Source organism: Muscardinus avellanarius (genome assembly GCF_963383645.1).
Source record: "Muscardinus avellanarius genome assembly, chromosome: 9".
NCBI classification, from domain to species: Eukaryota; Metazoa; Chordata; class Mammalia; order Rodentia; family Gliridae; genus Muscardinus; species Muscardinus avellanarius.
The window spans coordinates 87079039-87100848 of NC_137795.1; the positions used below are offsets into that span (position 1 = coordinate 87079039).

The 21810-nt window shown below is 39.0% G+C and overlaps 1 protein-coding gene across 4 annotated transcripts in view; it reads right to left on the reverse strand.

The window, feature by feature from the left end:
- The window catches only part of GRM8 (glutamate metabotropic receptor 8), a gene marked incomplete at both ends in the record, with an annotated part of 808352 nt that overhangs the window by 761129 nt on the left and 25413 nt on the right, over positions 1–21810 (reverse strand). The gene's annotated exons all lie outside the window — the stretch shown is intronic.

Consider the following 21810-nt stretch of genomic DNA (forward strand, 5'->3'; position numbering starts at 1 on the left):
AGAGGGGCTCACTAAGTAGCCGAGGTTGGCCACAAACTTGCAATCCTCCTGCCTCAGCCTCTGGGATTATAAGTGTGCACCACCATGCCCAGGTTATAGGGTATTTTTAAATGTGCTTTTTACACCTTCAAAATCTCCACAATTCTTTGTTTGGATATGCTACTTTTTTTAGTAGTAGGTATTGAACTCAGGGGCATTCGACCACCGAACTATACCTCCAGCCCTTTCTTTTATCCTTTACTTTTTTTAATTTTTTATTGGTGCATTGTAGTCATGCATCTTAATGGGGTACAAGATGGTAGAGGCCTACGTGCACACATCACTCATTTAGCCCTTCCCCAATTCCCACCCCATTCCCCCCTCTCCCTCCTTCTCATGTTTGGCTTAGTGATTGACTTTGATGTTTGTGAATGTACATCATGTACATTAGGGAAGTTTTCTCTTCCACCCTCCCATCCCCCTCAGTTAGGTCACCTTATTTGCCCATCTATGGTTTCTCCTTCATCATCTAGATTTCCTCCTATGACCCATTTTCTCCCTAGCTTCTGCATATTAGAAAGAGCATCCAACTTTTTACTTTTTGTGACTGACTATTCTTTATTTTGAAACAGGGTCTCACTAAATTGCAGAGGGCCTCACTAAATATCTGAGGCTAGCCTTAAACCTACAATCCTCCTATTTCAGCATCCCAAGTACTGGGATTTCAGGTGTGTGCCACCATACCCAGCTTGGATATTCTTTTAAGTTCTTCCTGTAAAAAGTAACTTATAAATTAACTAATCATAGAATAAGTGAGAGGGCTGCTTTTTCCTCAATAATAAGCCACTGTTAGGATGTTGATAACGATGCAATTCTCCCCCAAAAGATCAACTTTATAATTCAGGTTGTATTAATTTTTTCTTTCAAACACAAGATAAAAACCACCAGTATTCTCAGCATAATATGGGACCAAAAACTAAAATCCTCCAAATAATTAAAATAGGCTTCAGGAAAATATTGGTCTCTGGGAAAGAAAGCCAACAAAAACCTTGGAAGATGCTAACACCAGAGTTCAGGATGAGCATCCGCTTTGCAGCACAATTATGTCCAGCTGCAATACCAATGTGCATGGTTATTTTGAGGAAATGTGCATTCTGGCCTGTGGTAGATCCGACTCCATGTAATAACGAGTGGTGATATGAAAGAGGTCAACACAATAATTATCAAGTACGTTTTTCCACTTGTGCTAAATTGATTTGCTCTCCAAAAGAAGTCTACGTGTACCAGAGCCCCATGCCTGCATTAATCTTGACTACGCAAAGGCCAAGGCCTCTGGGAGGCATCTGGAGCTCTAGGATGTGGTGAGTCCTAAACCGAACACCAAAGACCATGTGGTACCCAAAGTGTATGACACAAAGAGACATTTGTTCTTTAAATATAAATGTTGAGCAGGGCGTGGTGGCGCAAGCTTGTAATCCCAGCATTTGGAAGGCTGAGACAGGAGGATCATAGTTCGCGGATAGCCTCAGCTTTTTAGTGAGGCCCTTTGTAAGTCAGTGAGACCCTGTTTCAAAATAAATAATAAAAAGTAGGGATGAGGATGTAGCTCAGAGGTAGAATGCCCCTCAGTTCCATCCCCAGTACTGCAAATATGTATGTATATATGTACATATATATATGTATATACATGGGGGGATATGTTAAGTTCTGGCAACTACTCCCAAAATTAAAAGGGTCAGTAAATTGAGATAAATATGAGAAAATAACTTTTACACCAGCAAAATCTCTTAAAGAGAAAAGTCAATTATTCCAATTTAAGAAGAAAAAAATGGTCTTTAGATCTATCAATGGGTAAGAGCAATGACCAATTATTATTGAAAATTACCTTTTAATCTCCTCTAAATTAGTAATAAGTTCTTCATTTTAAAATTAGCAAACATTGAAATGATTGAAACATTAATAGTCCCTTAATAATGTACAGTTTAGATTTACCTTTATAGATGATTCAAGAGACAAAATGGCAACTTTTCAATTCTCAAGATACAGGAACACGAACGTTTTTGTTACCTTGACAAAATTAACTATAAATGGTGAAATACTTACTATGGATAACCAATGGGGTATTTCCCTTGAGCAGAGAGGATCAAAAAAATATCTTTGTACCATTAGTATTCTTTTCTAGTATATGTATTAGTTTTCTAATATTACCATAGCAAATTTCCACAAATTTTGTAACTTAAAATCAAATTATATTTCTAGAGAGCAGTGGTCTTAAATAGGTCTCAGGAGACTAAAATCAAGGTGCCCACAGACCCACATTCCTTTCTGGAGGCTGTGCAGGAAAACTCATTTCCTTGACTTTGCCACCTTCTACAGGCCAAATTAATTAATTGATAAATTAGCTAATCATAGAATAAATGAGAGAGCTTATGGCTTCGTTCCCCTGTTTGCAAACGCAGCAATCGTGCATCCTTTCTTCTTTCATCTCAATCTCTTTCCACAAGCATGACATTTTTTTCTGCCTTTAAGGACTTAAGTGAATAGATTTGGCCCACCGTACAATGTAGAATAAGCCAGACACAGTTGCACACACCTGTAATCCCAGTACTTGGAAGGCTGAGACAGAAAGATCACAGGTTTAAAGCCAGCCTCAGCAACTTAGCAAGGCCCTCCGCAACATAGTGAGATGTTTTAAAGTGGAAAATGAAATAGGGTTTGGGTGTTGCTCAGAGACAGGAAACCCCTTGGGTTGAACCTCAGTTCCATACACAAAAAATAAATAAAATAAAAAGATAACCTAGAATAACCTCCCCCTCTCCAGGTCACAACTTTACTCACATGTAAAATTACCTAATTTTATATGCCTACTTGTGAACTACGTTTTAAGGTGTTTTCACAAATATCAACAGCCTATGGAAATAGATAGTTATCAAATAAATTGAAAGGAACCAAAACTTTGGATTTTGCTCCCAGGTTGTCATCTTCAGGAAGTCACTCATTCACCACCTCTGTCTAAGCACATCTAACCAACGGCAGAGGGGTTGTGACCAACAAAGCAATACTCTTTCCCAATGTGTTTCAAAACCCCAAATTCATTGATTCCTGTGTGTATTTTGTTTTGTTATATTTTGCTCTCACTAAACAAAACAACTTCTTTCATTTTTCAGTGAGAAAGAGAATGTGCCTGTTAGGAAAAGAAAAGGTGAAAATAGCAGAGAAAAACATCCCTCCGAGAAAAGAGTGAATAGAGAGGAAGGCGGGAACATGTGCCAGGAAATTCTTTGATATTGCCATTTTATTCATGGGAATAAAGTATCAACTGTTTGGGGAGAAGTGAATAGAAGCCTGGCATAGGTAAATGGGAAAACAACATTATTCTTCATTGTTCCTTCAGGTGCATCTATATTAGAAGATGTGTGAAACAGAATGTGGGCGAAAGATGATTTTTACTCTATAAATGTCCTTCCTCGGGCAATAATGCATGTCGACCCTGCTCTGTTCCTTTATCAGGAAGTATTTGAAATTCAAACTCCACATCATATACACACTACCATATGACTTTTGCTTTCTGGATGTGGAAAGAAGAAGTCTTTCATTTGCATAGGCCTGATAAGGTCTTCCTTGATTTTCTTTTTCTTGTAATGGTACTAGGGATTAAGCCCAGGAGCATGACCCCTCTGGGATATACCCCCGGTCCTTTTTATTTTTTATTTTATGGCCAGGCGTGGTGGCGCACACTTGTAATCCCCGCGCTTGGGAGGCAGAGACAGGAGGATCACGCAGGTTTGAAGCCAGCTGCGTGCCCTGGCTTAGGAGACCCTGTTTCTAAATAAAAATATAAAATAGGTCTGGGAGTGTAGCCCGGAGGTAGAAGGGCTTCCAGGAACCCCAGTACCACCAAAAATAAATAAATAAATAAATAAAATTAAAATTAAAAATAAAAAAATAAAACAGGGTTTCACTGAGTTACTACATTCTGGCCTGAAACCCATGATCCCCCCATCTCAACCTCCCAAGTACTGAGATTTCAGGTGTGTGCCATCATGCCCAGCCTTCCATGATTCTTGAATACAAGTGATTTGTTGTACTACTATTAATCTTATTTTAGGTACAAGTCACAGCATAATGTGTCCAAACTAGACAAAAGTCTGGTATAACTGCTGGGAAGGCCCAGTGAGCTCATTCCTATAAAGTATTCGATACATAGCAAACCCTCAGTGAATGCTAGCTATTGTCTTTCCTTGAGATAGTAGGTAAGAGTTTTTTCTGTATATGTTCCTACTCTAGGATTGACCTTAGCTTATATTGTCCAGTGCTAAAGAAATGTGCTATTTTTCATCTCATTCTCTAGCATGGATTTTCAACTCAACTCTATTTAAAAGGAGTTGCTGGTGGACAATCCGTGAATGCTTACAGAGTAGAAACTAAAACTGCTTTCAAATGAAACGATACTGTATGTCACAGATGAAGGGAATCAGTCTTATTGCAAACTGATGAAGAAAAAGTACCTTTCGACCATCATAACTGGTTAGACATCCCCTTCCTTCACAGATGCACACCTCCATGTGAGTGAGAAGCAAGGCCTTTCCACATGGTAATTCACGTCCTAATGGCTGTTGGTCACCCCTCAGGATGACTCTAAACCAATTTCAAGTTGTGTTAGGTTGAGAGAACAGGGGCTTATAAAGATAGGCGTTTTAATTTCACCTTTCGGCTGCCTTGTTTGAACCCACACTATCTATTGTTTAAAAATGATGCCCATTTTTAACAAATTGTGCCTCCATTTAGTAAGGTACACACCATTCTCTTGTTTTCCCCCAGTTAAAGCACTGCAAGAATCCTAATTAACCAGAGCAACACAATTAAGACTGTATTAGCTATTTTAAGCAGAAAGATTTTTTAAAGGAAAAACAAACAAACAAAAACTAGGGCTCAAACAAAATATTATTCAGTTTATTATACTATTGATGTTTAGAGTATTAAATTTCAGCTTTGCTTTTGTTGTTTGTTTTTTTGGACATAAAGGAGGGTGTGTCCAATAACTAGGAGTGCTTTAAGATACATGTATAAACTCCAAGCATGTACCATTCACTGAAAAAGAAATTCAGAAAACAATTCCATTCATAATAGCCTCAAAAAATGAAATACTTAGAAATAAATTTAATCAATGAGGTAAAAGACCTCTACAATGAAAAATATAAAGCTATGAAGAAAGAAAATGAAGAAGACCTAAGAAGATAGAAAAATCTCTCATGTTCTTGGATAGACAGAATAAAGAGTATCAATCCGGGCGTGTTGGCGCACGCTTGTAATCCCCACGCTTGGGAGGCGGAGGCAGGAGGATTGCGCAGGTTCGAAGCCAGTCGCGCGGGCTTAAGAGACCCTGTTTCCAAATAAAAATATTAAATAAAGGTCTGGGAGCGTAGCCCCTGAGGTAGAAGGGCTTCCAGAAACCCCAGTACCACGAAAAAAAAATAGTATCAAAATGACCATACTACCAAAAGTAATATATAGATTCAATGTAATTCCTATCAAAACACCAATATCATTATTCACAGAGCTAGAAAAAATGGTCCTAAAGTTCATAATGGAAGAATGAAAGACCAAGAATAGCCAAAGAAATTCTGATCAAGGACCATGCTGAAGGCATCACTATACCTGATTTCAAATTATATAGTAAAATTATATAAAAATATATAATAAAATTATAATAAGAAGAAATTATATATTATAAAGAAAATATGTAATAAAATTATATAATAAGAAATTTCAAATTATATAGTAAGCAAAACAGTGTAATACTGTCACAAAACAGACATGTAGACCAATAGAAGATGCAAAGACAAATCTTTATACTTATAGCTAGTTAATTTTTGACAAAGAAGTCAAAAACAAATGCTAGAATAAATAAAATTTTTTCAATAAATGGTACCGCTAAAACTGGCTATATGTAGAATGAAATTATACTCCTATCTCTCATCCTGCACAAAAATCAACTCAAAATGGATTGAAGGCCTAAAAATTAGACTAGAAACTTTGGAATTACTAGAAGAAAATATAGGACCAATTCTCCAACACATAGGTACTAGTAGAGATTTCCTCAATAAGACCACAAAAGCTGAGGGAATAATACTGGAAATTAACAAACTGGATAACACCAAACCAAAAACCTTTTGCACAGCAAAGGAGATAACCAAGAGATGAAGAGAGAGCCTAGAGAATGGGAGAACATCTTCACCAGCTACTCCTCTAATGGAGGACTAATATCTAGAATACATAAAGAACTCAAAATTAACTTTGATTCCACTATCAAGGAGTTTCTAAAGGTGTCAACATTAATTTGGACTCTGTCAACTTTCCAAGAGATACACAGCTTTGTCATATCTAAGATCATAAAATCTATTGTTGTCAAAATTTACATTGCTATCATGCTTTATATTCACAGAGTGCTTTCATATTGCCTCGTCTGATACTCACAAACAGACACTCACAAATACAAACACCCTCAGGCAGTCATGCAGGGTGATTAGAGGAAGGGAAAGGAAGCTTCTTCTTCACCAAATATATGCCCTGTGCTACATACACAGAGTGTATGTAATACACTTAATGTTTCATGAGTTATCTCATTTGACCCATATAAAAGTTGAAAGGGTAAGTGGAAGTGTTTATTAGTCCCATTCTAAAGAGAAGTGAAACATCGTTTACCCAAGTTCACAGACAGTAAAGAGCAAATTTGAGATATCAACTCAAGTGTACCTGTAGGCTAAGCCCATGCTGTTTCCAGCATGGACCGTAACCTTATTTAGGGTCAGGATTTGCTAAAATATTTTTAGAGATTTTCACCTATGTCCCCCTTGACAGACAAGGTAGAAACTCAGTGATCTATTAAAGGGATCTACCCAGAGGAACCCAGGGTCACTCACCATGACATATACCAGGGACAGTGGTTCTATTACTTTTTGTACTTATTCTTGGTGCAGCAATAAAATGCATATACTTTCTTAGCTTTGAAAATAGAGAAAGCCTTATAGTGGTAAGGAGTGAAAAACATTTACCAAAAAACTATTTGAATAGCCTCAAACATAGCATCCTTACAGGACTTTCATTTTTTTCTTCTTCATGAAGGCCAAGAAGGTGAAGTTAGGAAATGACTATCATTCTCAACAGAAAATTTGCTCAAGACATCTTTTTGTACCCGAAATCAGAAGAAGAAAGAAAAAGAAGTTGTTAAAATATGAGGAAAAAAAGTAGAAAGAACCATTTTCCCAAATGTGGGCTGCTTGAACATACTTTGATCTTTCAAATCAACTGACACTTGCTAAGCCTATTCCATGTACCTGACAAGACACTAGAGAAAATGCACAATTCTGATTCTGCCTTTTAGAAATTGTACCTTCACCAGGAAGCTAAAATTCAATGCTGAAAGATTCCTTCATGAGTCTGATACCTCAAGACAGATTCTGGCCACGTGTGTGTGTGTGTGTGTGTGTGTGTGTATTGTGACCATGTATTATATTAACACCTTAGGTTCTATTTCACAAATGTTATAAACATTACTGCAAAAGCAGAAGTTTCTTTCCAGATTCCAGATATATATATATATATATATATATATATATATATATATTGGTACAGGGAGTGGAATCCAGGGGCATTCTAACTGGGAGAGACACCCCCAGGCCAATTTTTTATTCTTTATTTTGAAACAGGGTCTCACTGAGTTGCAAAGGGCCTAAGTAGCTGAGGCTGGCTGCAAACCACAATCCTCCTATCTCAGCCTCCCAAATTCTGGGATTACAGGCGTGCACCACCATACACAACTCTCTTTCTAGATTCTTAATGCAGTCTACTTTACTTATTTACAAATAAATATTGCAAAAAATCTCCCACCTATTGATTGCCTGCTGAGTGTCAGGTAAATAAGCACTTTTCATACATATTCTTAATTCTTATAATAATCCTACAAGGTACTTACAAATCTCCATTTTACCAACATAGATTCTTACAATTTTTATATTTTAAATAGAAAAAGAACACAAAATGTATTATAAGTATAGATTCACACTTTTATATTTAGTAACAAATGTTTTTAAAAGAAAGTGATTAAAGTGGGGTTTTTAGACAGTTGAATTTACATTATTTTTTAATTTATTATACTTTTCTGACTTTTTTTATTTTATGTGGATCATATTGAAATTGGCATACATTCAGACTGTGCTTGGTGTCCTCTCCCCACTTCCCCTTCCTCCCTCCCAACAGCGAGTGTCCAGGGTTGACCAAGCTACATTCATACTTTTACACATATTCAGATGTAGCCTCTCCATTAATCAACATCAGCCTTCTTCCTCTCCTACCCTTCCATTTCAGCTTTGCTGAGGTTTCCCCTCCATTGTCCCGAGTCCTTCTGGTATTCCTAATAGTCCCTAGTTTGGGCATATTAGAGAAAACATATGTCCCTTCTCTTTCTGTGCTTGGCTGATCTCACTTATACTTTTATCAGTGCATGATAGTCTTACATTGTAATGTGTTTCAGTGATAGTGATACATCAATTGTTTTAAGGAAGGAAGAAAAGGAGAGTGAAAGAGGCACAAGAGGGGAAGAAAATAAAAAATCCCTCTATAACTAGAAGTTTTCTAATTATAGAAATTTTAAATTTATAAAATGTTCAAATGTATGTTGCACACATATAGAGAGATAATGCTGAAATATTTTTAAAATATAAGAGAGGCTAAATGCAAGAGTAGTGATCAAAACATATTAGAATGATAGACGACTGTGGAGTTCATTAATTAATTTACATTTTCATGGAATTTTAAAAAGCAGTGCCCAAGCCATGTAGTTAATGTATATGTCACTGAATTGTAGATAGTAAGAGCCCAAGCTTAGAAAGCAGATTTTAATATTCTGTAATGCTCCACATCTAGCTATGCAAGACTTTAGGAGACACCGCACATGTTACAACACTCTCCCGCGCATTAGTACAAGTATCTGACTCTCTCTGCCTTCAGACACTCCTGTCAAAGCACAATGGCTGCACAACTGCACGGTACCAGAGCTCTGTGATAAGGAAAACAAGGCTTCCCTGTCCTGCCCCAAAACACTGGAAGACCTAGATATCAGATTGCTGAGGGTCCACTGAGGTTTCCAAAACTACAGCAGTTGCCATTAGAAACATCCTGGCCCTTCAGTGTGCATTTTACAGAGTGTTCAGAGGGTGATAAACAGACCTTTTACTTGATTTGCCATCTGTGAGTTTTAGAGCTGTTGAGGTACTTTTCCATCTTTATTTCCATGATGTTCCTGATCACATTTGCTAATTAAATACACTTACTAATATAGTATTCCATTCAACTGAAAAAACCATGCTAAGGTGATCTCCAACTTAATATAAGTGCAGGATTTCTCACTTTCTCTTTCTTTCTTTCTTTTTCTCTTTCTTTTTCTTTCTTTTTTTCTTTCTGTCCTTCTTTGTTGTCTGTCTCTTTCCTTTATGACATACGAGGTAAAATAAGACAGCTTGAAACTCTGGCCTGTTATTTTTAGTGCTTCAAATCTATTCCTCTCATTTCTTCATGACCAATAGCTTACATTAGAAAGCTGATAAAACATCTGAGTAGAATTTGTGTTCTCAGCTCAACCCAGACTAGGAATGAAAAGACATGGAGAAGAAACATGGCCTTCCTGGACAGCCTGAATCAATAAGATGTTACTCTTTGCCAATTGTAGCTTATGAACAAATGGCTTCATTTTCATCCCTCCTCTGGGTGAGAGATGGAATAACCACAGTTATGGGATTATGCTGACAGCTGTCACCCACTCGTTTTCAATAACCTTCACCTTTTCTATGTGTTGGTTTTCTGAATGACAAAATTGTCGTGATCCTGGGACCAACAGCAGCAAAGTCCAGGCATTTGTTTTGCCTTGGTTCTCTCATCAGAGCGGACGATACAGTACAGCACAGCTGGCCCTATAAGTAGTTTACCTAGCAGCAGTGACAGAATCATTCATTCAATCAATTCAATCCATATTTATGAAGCCACTACCAGGTGCTGAGTACTGTTCCAGAAGCTTATACAACAAGGAACAAATTTCCTGTCATTGCAGAACTTTCATGCAGAGTAGGAAGAGAAAATAGGAGGAAATAGACCAAAAAGTATGTAAACAAATAAATAAGACTGTGGTACGGTCTTGGGGGGGGGAGCAAATCTGGAGCAATGGATTCAAACAGGGTTTTTAATATTGATGCAATATTGACGCATTTCCCAATACTGATGTATTTCAATACTGATACATTTCAACATCTAATTTTTGTTACAGAAAGCCGTCCTGTGGGCTGCAGTCTACGCAGCATCACCCCTGGTCTCTACCCACTAGCATCTCAGTCATGACAGTCAGAAATGAGTCCAGACATTACCAAATGTTCCTTGGGGGATGTAAAAGCACCCCCAGTTGAGAGCAACTGAGACAGAGCCAACAGCCAAGAGTGACAAGTAACAGCCCCGGGGAATGTGATTCTAGAGCTGATTCATAAAAGATAAGAAGGAAGCACTTTTCAGGATGATTGGGGGGTAAGAGCATTTGAGACAGGGAAATAGTCAAATCGAGGCTTTTGAATGGAAAGGGGAACCACCACGAAGTCCCTTTCCTAACAAAATCCACAGGGAAGATCTGCCAGGGTAAAGCATCCAGAGACACAAATAAAAATATACTTATGAAACTAAAGTTTCAGAACTTTCTCTCTAACCTATAATACTATTTAGAGAGCCACTAGTGGGTTTTATACATAACCATGATGGACATACTATTGTTTAGAACTCTAACTGAATGTGAAACCAAGTTGTACTCAGTATTTTTTAAAAACCTTGCTCCTTCCTCCTTTTGTCCTAAATTGTCAAAGTGAGGGCCCAGGAGCTCTGGATACAGTCCTATTTCTGCCACCAACAAACACAACATCACAGAGCTTAGTCATTTCCCATCTTTTACTCTCTAGCTCTAATTTCTAAAATGTGGGGGTTGAAGTAAGATGATTCCTAAAGTTCCTTCCTGGGCTAAAAATTCTGTGATTCACTTGCAAATTAGTGCTAAGTAGGTTTTGGTCTCACCATGTGTGAATGCTATTAAATGTAGCATAATCATAGCATTTTAGAATTAAGGCATATCTGTAATTCCAAATATCCCAAGTTTCACCAGTCCATGAATACAAATGTCATCACATTCCCATTAATGCCTGAGTTACCAGGTCTCAGGCTTCCGGTGAAGCCTTCCACAATTCATTTGAAAGTACTATTGGATGTCCCATCCAATAAGCAAAAGGCCAGCCAGTCACATTCCTCCACTCTGACATCTGCTAGTTATCACCTTATGAGTCAAGAAAGAGACCGGGCATACTGCCATGTCTCCAGGGTCACCATCAGGTCACCTGCTTGGGAACCACCATCCCACTGCTGATCTGCAGCTCTCCACTGTGTTTTGCTGGGTCCACTGGGAGTATGCAGTGTGGTACCTCCCCTGGGGCCTATGACAGGGTGGGGAGAAAAACTGGAGGCCTGCTCACTTGCTAGTGTTACCTAGTCCTCCGAGCCTTCAGTTCTGTGTGCACCCAAACTTTCACATGGCCTTGGGACAAACACCACTCCTTTCCCTTATGACCTTTGCCCCTTTCCCCAACTAGATTCCATGTATTTCTCTTTCTTTTTTATTTTCCCCACCCTCCCTCTCTAGGCACCTATACACAAAACAGGCCTCTCTCTGTCCTTTAGAAACAGAAATATTTCTGAGCATCATTTCATGCAACTATCTCCTTGTAGGATTGACTGACCTGATGTTCCAAAAGCCCAGTCCACTTTGGACACGGGTGAGAAGCCCTGCCAGGCGTAGATAGATGGGAAAGTGGAGCCCTGTTGGCATCAAGAACATCAGCACCATTGAACTATTCAATTTTATTTCCTGATAAATGCATTTCTTCACCCAACCACTGCATCCGAGCATCCTCCTCCACCTCCACCTATGGGGCAGAACAACGGATCTTGTGGGTGAGCTGTAGACATACCACCCCCCAACACACTTTATGATTCCTTGCCAAGCCGGATTCCCCAACCATTCTGGTAAGCCTGTCAATAAGCTTGTCCAAATGTGGTAAAGTTATCTTTAGAGCTGCTGGTTTGAGTCTATTCATCCATTTAACTTGGGTTTTCCTAATCAATATAGAAACTTTCAGCCTCTATACTCTGAATGATTGATTCCATGGTTTTATATAACTTTCCCTATTAGCTGCCCAAAGCATACATATGGACTTTGCTAAATGAGTTTGAATTTAATAAGTTGTTTTTCTAACATATATTTCTACATATATGTTTTATACATTTATATAATATATATGTTATATATATTTATACATGCATACACATGTATAAATACACATATTGGTTCAGTTACTCATCTTTCTATATTGGATTTCTCCACAGCAAGATCTTCTGTAATCATAAGAAGTCTCATTTCCTTTGAATTAACATACCTCCACGATAATAGAAAACTTCAGAACAACTTCAAGTTCTGCATACTTCAAATATAAATCCAACTAGCTTCAGCAACAGTCTCCCCATACATAATTCCATAGGAAAGCAAGCGAGCACCTCCAAACCCAAGGAAATCCAAGCTGCTTAAATCATTCATAAGTTCTATGTGCATGAGTACCGGAGAGTTTGCCGGCAGGAAGTTTAATCATTGGTTGTCTTGGACATTCCTAGAAGACTTTCCCTTAATTATCTGTCAAAGCACTGTGACATTAATGTAGATAAGAGCTGACAGTAACTGAACTAATAGTAGGGAAAGGACATACAAGACAGACTCAGAAGAAGCTAATCAGGAGATGAGATGAAATGGCTTGAATGTTCACAAACATGAATGTGTTTGGGAAACGAGAAAATAGGAAGCAGTGATGACTAAGACTTCTGACAAATAGTGGAAGGGATACGGCCATTTCTTCATTAAACATAATAGGGGCACACCTGGGGAAATATATGATTAATTGCATGCTAATTTATATTTGCAAAATGATGAAGTATATGGTGGGGATTCTATTCCTGATTTTTGTAAAAATGCTTACTTACTCTATTCTGAAGAAAAAAATATTTGTATTTATTGTCTGTGCATTTGAACACTGTTTTTAGAGCCCTCATTTCAAAGTTTTCTGTCTTAATAGCACAGAAAATAACATTAACCATCAAGAGAGAAAGAATTAAATGAAGAAAAATTTTTTACTGTCACTAATCAGAAATGCTCATTTATTCGACAAACTTTTATCAAATATCAGCTATGAGCCCAATGATGGTCCAGACTATAGAAACATAGGTAACAATAACAATACCTAGCATGCAACAAGCATAAGTAACAATACTTAGCATCCACCACCATGCTAAGTATACCTGCAATTGACAATCCCCTCACAGCCCTATGAAGAAGTCATCACAACAGTTTCATAGATGAAGAAACTGATAGGGTGCTGTGTTAACTTGGCTACTGAGTAAAAGCTAAGACTTGTACCAAACCCTAAGACTCCACAGTCAGTCTCTGCTGCACCATCTCAAAGAGCTCAAGATCCCCTGGAGAGGCAGACCCACCAACAAAATATTATAAAGCTTATACAATTATCATTTAGTCTCCTCATCTCAAATCTCACAGATCTGCCTCTTTCTCCAGGCCCTTGTTTCAGTAACCTGACTCTGTCTAGTGTTAACAGCTCCTGTTCCACCTCGCTCAACCCATAATCAGAGCAGTTATCTGTTCAATCATCTCAGCACTGTGCAACATTGAGTTTCTTTCTTTTTTGTGGGTTTTTTGCCTTGTTTTGTTGTTTGTTTGTTTGTCTGTTTGCCTTGAATGCCTGGCTTGTCCTTGGGAACACATAATTCCCAATTCCATCTCCCCCAGAAGTTTTACTCTGTAATTCTGATAGTGTTTTTTTTTTCAATATTTGGGGATATATAGACTTCAAATGGAGGTACTATTTGCTGCTATACTAGAGAAACCACAGGCTGGCCAGCTATGAGCCAAGAGGCTGACCACACTTGCTTAAATATTGTTTAGATTTTCTCTCCCTTCCTACCTCAACTAGATTTAGCACCCAGAACAAGACACTGTGCCTTCACTTTGCACTCTGAGATTGCAGAGGGAATAAATTCACCTAGAAACCTCATTTGATAAGAAGCAGGCAGACCCAGCAGCTGTTGGAAAGAAATCACCCAAGTGCTAAATCAGAAAAGAAGCTTGTTAACACCTCGCCACCCTTTCCAAAGCCAGGAATACACTGTCCAGTCGGAAGCCCAGCCAAGATCACAGCTGTTCACTACTCAGTGAACTAGAAAGCAGAGGTGAGCCACCAGGGATTCACTCCCCAAACCCCAAGAATGCAGCCACCTCTGACTGGTCTGCTGATCTATGGCTTGCCACACCACCCTCCAGCTCAAGTGCAAATTCCAAACCTGCAGAGCTGAAACTGGAGTTTCCAGGGCAGACAAGGGGACCCCAGCATCTCCCGCAAAGGCCTAGTAGGAAAAGAGACTGGCAGAGGGAAGAGGGAAAGGTGCTTTGGGAAGATCTGAATTCACCCCTCATGAAATCATAGAGGTCAAGGTTCAAGTCCCCTGGGCCTGCACAGCTACCCGGGAACAGTTACCCTCTTCATCGAAGAGATGCTGGAAATGGCACCTGAGGTTGAAGAGGGTATTTAGGACTTCCTGAGTCGAGACAGTGAGAAGCACTAAATGAACTTTCAAGAAGGGCTAGCTGAATAATACTGAGTGAATATCCTGTATAGACAAGCAACAATTGAAGGACACCCTGTAGATCTAGGACAGCCTATGAGCCAGTGGCATCACTACAACATATAATTCACCCACTACCCCGAGTTAGAGAAAACTCAAAGGTTTTGGTGTCCAGACTAGGAAGCCCTTGGTAGTAGTGGGAGAATTCCTAACCATATGAAGAGGTGCAGTGTGACGCTCTGAGTTTAAGAATTAAACCAGCTTTTTAAAACCATGAAGGTTCCTTGTTAGCCTAGAGAGGCAGAATTCTTTTCCCTGCTTTCAAGACAAACCCACCAAAGCTCAATGCCTGGATTATAAAGCCATATCACAAAGGTGTAGATATTGTCGATTTGGGGCGTGGCTAAAGGAAAAACAAGAATTTTGTCATTAGACTAGAATCCATGCATGTAGGTCCACATCAGTAAGGTAGTGATATAGATTTACACACTTTTTATTTTGTTTTTTAAAAACGTTTGCATTTATCATATTTTGCCTCGTAAGCTCCTTATGAGTTGGGCACTAGTTAAAAGGATTTGGCTTAATGCAAAGAAGATCTTTCTAACACTGTGAAATATTAAACGGTGGAGAACATGATATAAGAGAATCATTTCTGTCCTAATTCAAACCAAAACTGAATGATTATCTGGTGCAAATGCTTTAAACAGTTTTAGTTATTTGGGTGTTAGCTGAAATTAAATAATCTCTAAGATTTCTTCCAATTGTAATATATATGATAAATCTCTTGTGGCAAAAGCATCCATATATAAGTGACCAGTGACAATCAGATACTCCAATTTCTAGCCTAGTACTATTTCCACTGAATGAGCTTCCACACGACCAATGAATTCAGTTCCAAGGCACCAGTGAACACAGACATCGGCTATCAAAAGTTCCTTTGGTTTCATACATAAGAAAAAATATCAACATTTGATGGACATGCTTTTATGCATTTTGTAAGATGAACAACTTAGCATTATGAGATGAGATTGTTTCATAAACTTCTAAAAAGTCAGTATGAAGATTATCTTGGAGTTAGCACAGAAGAACCTTCTAGAACGCTTACATGGCATGAATGTTGATGTCCCTCCACAATACATATGTTGAAATTTAACCCCCAAGGTGATGGTATTATGAGGTGGGGACTTTGGGTGGGATTAGTACTCTTTTAAAAGAGCTTGAGGGAGCAAGTTTACACCACCACCACCACCCCTTTGGCTCCTTCCAACATGCAAGGCTGCAACAAAGTACATCTATAAAGCAGAGAGTAAGGTCATACCCAAATGTGCTGGCACCTTCATCTTGGATGTCCCAACCTCCAGAACTATGAAAAATAAGTTTCTATATTCATAAATTACTCAGCCAAAGGTATTCTGTTATAGCTATGGGACAGGGCTAAGACATAACTATATTCTAGTATCCGGGATAACTGAGTTAAATAAGTAATTTCAATATTAACTCTATCATCAAACAAAATGATGGCATTTATTTGGCTGAGTCAGTTCCATACTTAGGGTACAAGAAAAAAAAGAATTTATTCCATCGTAAAGATCACAACCTTACATAATGGCTTCCCTTGCATCATAGTCACACCCCTATTTTTGGAGTGGCAGAGCCAGCAAAAAACGTGTTATCATTTCACAAATAAACACAGCACTTTAAAGGTGTTTTTAAGGACAAAAATACATTTTCAATTCTACCACTACTTTTCAAACAGCAGAGGCTAGACAGAGATTCCAAGTGCCTTGCTTCGCTGCTTTTGAAGCCGTGGCAAAAGTGAACCAACTGCCTACAGTCACGTATTTTACCCAAACATAGAATTTCCCAGGAAGTCTGAGGCTATTTGGGTCAAGTTTATATGGTGTTTGATCTAGAGCCCAATAATATAGCTTTTGTGTTGTATGAGCACACTAGGACACGGTGCTGTCTTTTAACTAAGACATAAAAACCAAAGTGGCAACCTACTTGTATTCATTGTCGAGTTTTCATATCATTACAGGAAAAGAAATGAACACCACTTCCAACTTGCCTGCTTCTAATAATATACACCGTGAACTTTGATGTAAATGTCAGACATGCTCACTTTAGGCTTCTGGTCAAATTTAGATGGGGATAATTACATTCTGGGTTTCCAAATCCCCTCTGAAAATGTAACAGATATGATATACTTCTTTTCTTACACTAAGGATTGTTTGTCACTGCTCTGAAAAACTCAACAGCTATAATTTGCCATTCATTGGCTAAAGAAGGATGTAATAAGTATACAAAGGCATATGAAAGTGTGAAAACTCAAAGCCCAACATACCACAGTTGCATTATACTAACCCACAGTCCTCTTGCCCTCATGATACAGCCCTCTCCTTCAGCTGGCTTGCTTTCCCCAATACCTAGAGGCCCTCCATCATTTTCTCTGCTCTCATATATCTCTATTGCTTAGACTGGTACTGTCCAGCATGGTGGCCAATAGCCCTATGTGGTTGCTGAGCACTTTAAATGAGGCTAGTCTAAATTGCGATGGTCTACAAGTGTAAAATTGTTCGCTGGATTTTAAAGACTTAATATGAAAACCATGTAAAATATTTAAATAATTATTATTGATATGTTGAGATATTCCATACATATTGGGTTAAATAGAACATACACTGGAAATTTAAACATTACTTGTATGGCTCATATTTTAATTGAACAATACTGAGTTGGATAATTTTAGGCTATCTCTGACTCAGTTCTACTTAGTTTTCTTCAATTAGACATAAGTTAAATCTTCTAATTTTGAACTTTCTGTTCTTATTCTAGCAACTTCAATTCTTTTGTCTTTCTGTGCCTCTTCCTGGGCACTTCCTCCTCATATTTATCTTCCAAATTACTGACCCTTTCTTCTCTGGGTTGCTCTGTTGTTAATCCATCCATTGTGTATGTGTTTTGACATTGTGAATGCGACTTATCTGTTGAATCTCCACAAAGATTTTGCCTGGGTTACAGAAATATTGGAAACTCTAAGGTGATTTCAACTAATGCTGAACACACGGATACTCTGTAGCCAGCAATTCTATCCTAATGGAAATAGATTTTTTAAAAATTTAATGGAAATAAATAATAGTCCCAAACTAGAAATTATCCAAGTACCCATCAGCTATAGAACAGAATAATTTTGGTATGTTAGTACCTTAAATAAAAAGAAAACTATGCCCATATTAAAAATATGATTGAATGTTACTGGGCGTGGTGTCATATGCTTGTTATCCCAGTACTTGGGAGACTAAGACTGAAAAATGGCAGGTTTGAACCCAGCCTTGGCTACTTAGTGAGGCCCTCTGCAACTTAGTGAGACCTTATTTCAAAATAAAGAATAAAAAGTAGGGCTAGAGGTAGAGCTCTGAGGTATAATGTTCCTGGGTTCAACCCCCAATATTGCGTGTGTGTGTGTGTATATATTTGTATACACACATATGAATGAATACATACTTATATATGAATGAATGTCATACTTATTTTCATATATTGAGCAAAAAGTATAATGCATTAAATAGTATATAAGTACATTTGTAAAATGTTTTCTAAAGCAGGAAAAAGTAATATGCTATCAGGATTCACAATAGTCATTGACCTTCAAAAGAGATTATCGGAAGAAGACATGTAGGGGGCTTCCATGATGCAAATTATGTCCTATTTCTTGGTCCGCATAGTAGTTAAAATGACACTTGTGAAGAAAATTCATCATGGTATACTTTTATACTTTCCTGAGCGTATGCTTTTTAATATTGTATACTCAAATTCTTATCAATAAGTGATTTATTTAAAAAATGGTGCTTAAAACCTTTTCTTCCCGTTTCAGTTTTTCATTTCAAATATAATATTATCTATTTTTAGAATTTCATTTTGGTTCATTTTCAAATGCTGCCTAGACTTTTTTAATTGCTTTCTGCTCCTTGTTCATATTTTCAATTCCATTTTCTATTTCGATAAACATTTTAAGGATACAGTTTATATTCTGACTCTGAAATTCTTATATTGAAGTTCTTGGGACGTCTAGTTCTATTGTTTGTTGTTTCCACTCATAGCTTGTTTACTCTGTATCATTGGCAAGTTTTCCTTGTGAACCCATAGTGTACATGTCTGATTTTAGTCTGGGAGAATCCTAAAGAGCTCCAGCTGTGGGTATGCATCTCCAAAGAGGATCCTCTTCTGATTCAGCCAGGTATTCTGGGAATTATCTTAATTTCTTCCCTTGAGCTTTCTTAGACGACATTATATAAACTTAAGTCCCAAACCCTCAGGAGGTGAGAATTCTCAGGAGAGAATCCTTTTAGTCCTGTATCCCCAGGCAAGACTGGTTCATAAATTCAACTGTCTCTGCTAGATGGATTTTTCCAGTCCATCTTTTCACTGAATGCTTATCTTCAAGATCTCTGGCTTTTGCAGGCTCTTAGTTCTTCCAAATTTGGAATACCCAAGACCTGGTCTCCCATTCCACCATGTTCCCCTACTTGCCCCTTCTTGTTAAAACCTGAGGCTCTAGGTTTCTGTGATCTGCAGACACCCCAAAGCAGCCCACAGCTGAGTTGCTTACTCACCACTCTGGTGTCAGCTCTCTTCATTTTTAGCCCCTGGCGATTTACTTACTATATTATGAGCTTAGCTATGCATTTAAAAGGTTGATGTTTGAGTGATACCCAGAATTTCTGTGTGTTCTTGGAAGAGTTTCTCCATATCCAGTTTGTTATGATGCCAGAGGCAGACATCCACCAGGGCTTCTCTATCTGCTGCACAGAGGCTAGTGAGACAAAAGAGCTGTAATTCAGGGGTGTTAGGGAGGCCCCACTCCTTCACCTCCCAGCTTAATCATACCTGGATTTTCTAGAACTAAAAGAACATTTCAAGTGAGCTGAGGTAAGCTCATTTTCACAATATGCTACCACCAAGCATTGGGTGACTTGCTAAGAGGTCACCCAACAAAGACAACAGCCTTGTCACTTCTTTATCCAAAGGACAAAAAAATCCAGAAAGCATTGATGTATATACCAACTATTCACCAAGAACCTGCTCTCTGCCAGAGTGCTAGGCATACAGAAGTGATTAAAATACCAAGAATGCCTAAATTTTCCCCCACCCTCCCCAAAATACAAACTGACCGACAAGTAGAGATTGCCTCCAACATTATATTTAAGAATCTGAAGCTGGGCCCATGACCATAATCCCAGCAACTCAGGAGGCTAAGATAGGAGGATTGCAAAGCCAGGGCCCTCCTCAGCAACCTACCAAGACCTTGTTCTCAAAATAATTTTTTTAAAAAATAGCTGGGGTAGCCAGGCATAGTGGCGCACACTTGTAATCCCAGCATTTGGGAGGCTGAGACAGGAGGATCTCAGATCACTAACAGCCTCAGCCACTTAGTGAGGCCCTTTGCAACTCAGTGAGAACCTGTTTCAAAATAAAGAATAAAAAAAATAGGGCTGGGGGGTGTAGATTGAAGGTAGAATTCTCCTGGGTTCCATCCCCAGTATTGAAAAAAAAAAAAAAAGCTGGGGTGGAGTTATAGTTCACTGGTAAAGAGGCCCTAGATTCAACCCTTGGTGTTTCAGAAAGAAAAAAGGGAGGAAAGGGAGAGAAGAGGAAGAGAAAGAGGAAGAGGAGAGGGGAGAGGAAAGGAGGGGAAGAGAGGGAAGAAAGGAGAGGAAAGAGAAGAAAGGAGAGGAGAGGAGGAAAGGCATGAGGAAGAAAGGAGAGGAGGGAGGGAGAGGAGAGGGGAGGGAGAGAAGAGGAGAGTAGAGGAAAGGGGAGGGGAGGGAGAGGGGAGGGGAGGGAGAGGAGGGGAGGGGAGGGGAGGGGAGGAGAGGGGAGGGGAGGAATCTGAGATAAATCCAAGCTCAGTAATTACTAGAAGCTTCCCATACCACTCCTGCATTATAACCCAGACTCCTCCATAGCCTCCAAGCAGGCCTGTGGGGTGTGGCCTGCCCGCCCCCTGCCCTGCTGCTCACTGATCCCAGCCACATCTGTTCACACTCACTTCAGCTCTTGTGTACCTACTCTTCCTTCCACCGAGAATGCTCTTCTCTCAGATGTTTACCTGGACCCCAGGTCTCATCACCTGAGTCACAGCTCAAACTGAGAGCCCCCTGGAGAGGGCACACAGGGAGATCCCAACCCTACCATTTATCGCATCATCCTTGTTTTACTTTTTTCATAGACCATATCAGTACCTTAAATTATCTAGTTATTAGTGTGTTTTCCCATCTGTCATATCCATATTTTGCTTTTCTCTGTTTTCTCTAAATGTACCTGAAGCTCCATTCATGTAGATGAATGAATGAATGAATGAATGAATGAATGAATGAGAGATGTCTTCAAGTGTCTAAAATAAGAGGTATCTCTACTTGTACCATTTAATTACATCCTAGGAAAGAAGGCAGGTAGCAAAAGTTTCAATTAAGTGTCATACATGCCATTAGGCTCTATAGTGGCCAAAGAAGATGTAGTGAACTCTGCTGGAAGCAGGTGCGGGAGACAGAGGAACTGTCCCAGGAGAAAAAGCAACTTAGGTCCTAAAGAATGAGCTGCAACCATTGGCTGCACATGATAAAGAAAAGCATCCAGGCAGAAGAGCCCATACAGCCACAAGTAGATGTGAGGTTCCTCCTTCCTTTATACTGTCGCACTGAATTGAGGAAATGCGGAACTTCCCAGAGGGCTCAAGTCTTGATCCTTGGCCCACAGGTGGCCAACTGGTCAAACATCAAAGTTCTGTTGCAGACTTTGCCAACTAACTGTGTGATGTTTAAGCAGATACCCTCACTCCTCTGGCCCTCAAGCTCAGCATCCGTAAACCTAGCATGTGAACTGAGGGTCCCTCAGTCCCCTCCAGCCTGGAAGTCCTTTGGGTGCCCTGGAGTTTGCTCCAACACACATTCTGAAGTGGCCAGCACTGAAATTGGGAAACATTCCTTTCATGGTTAAGGGATTTTTGCTGATATTTGTTTTTGGTTTTGCAGTCCTGGGGATGGAACCCAAGGGCATCCTACCTCCGAG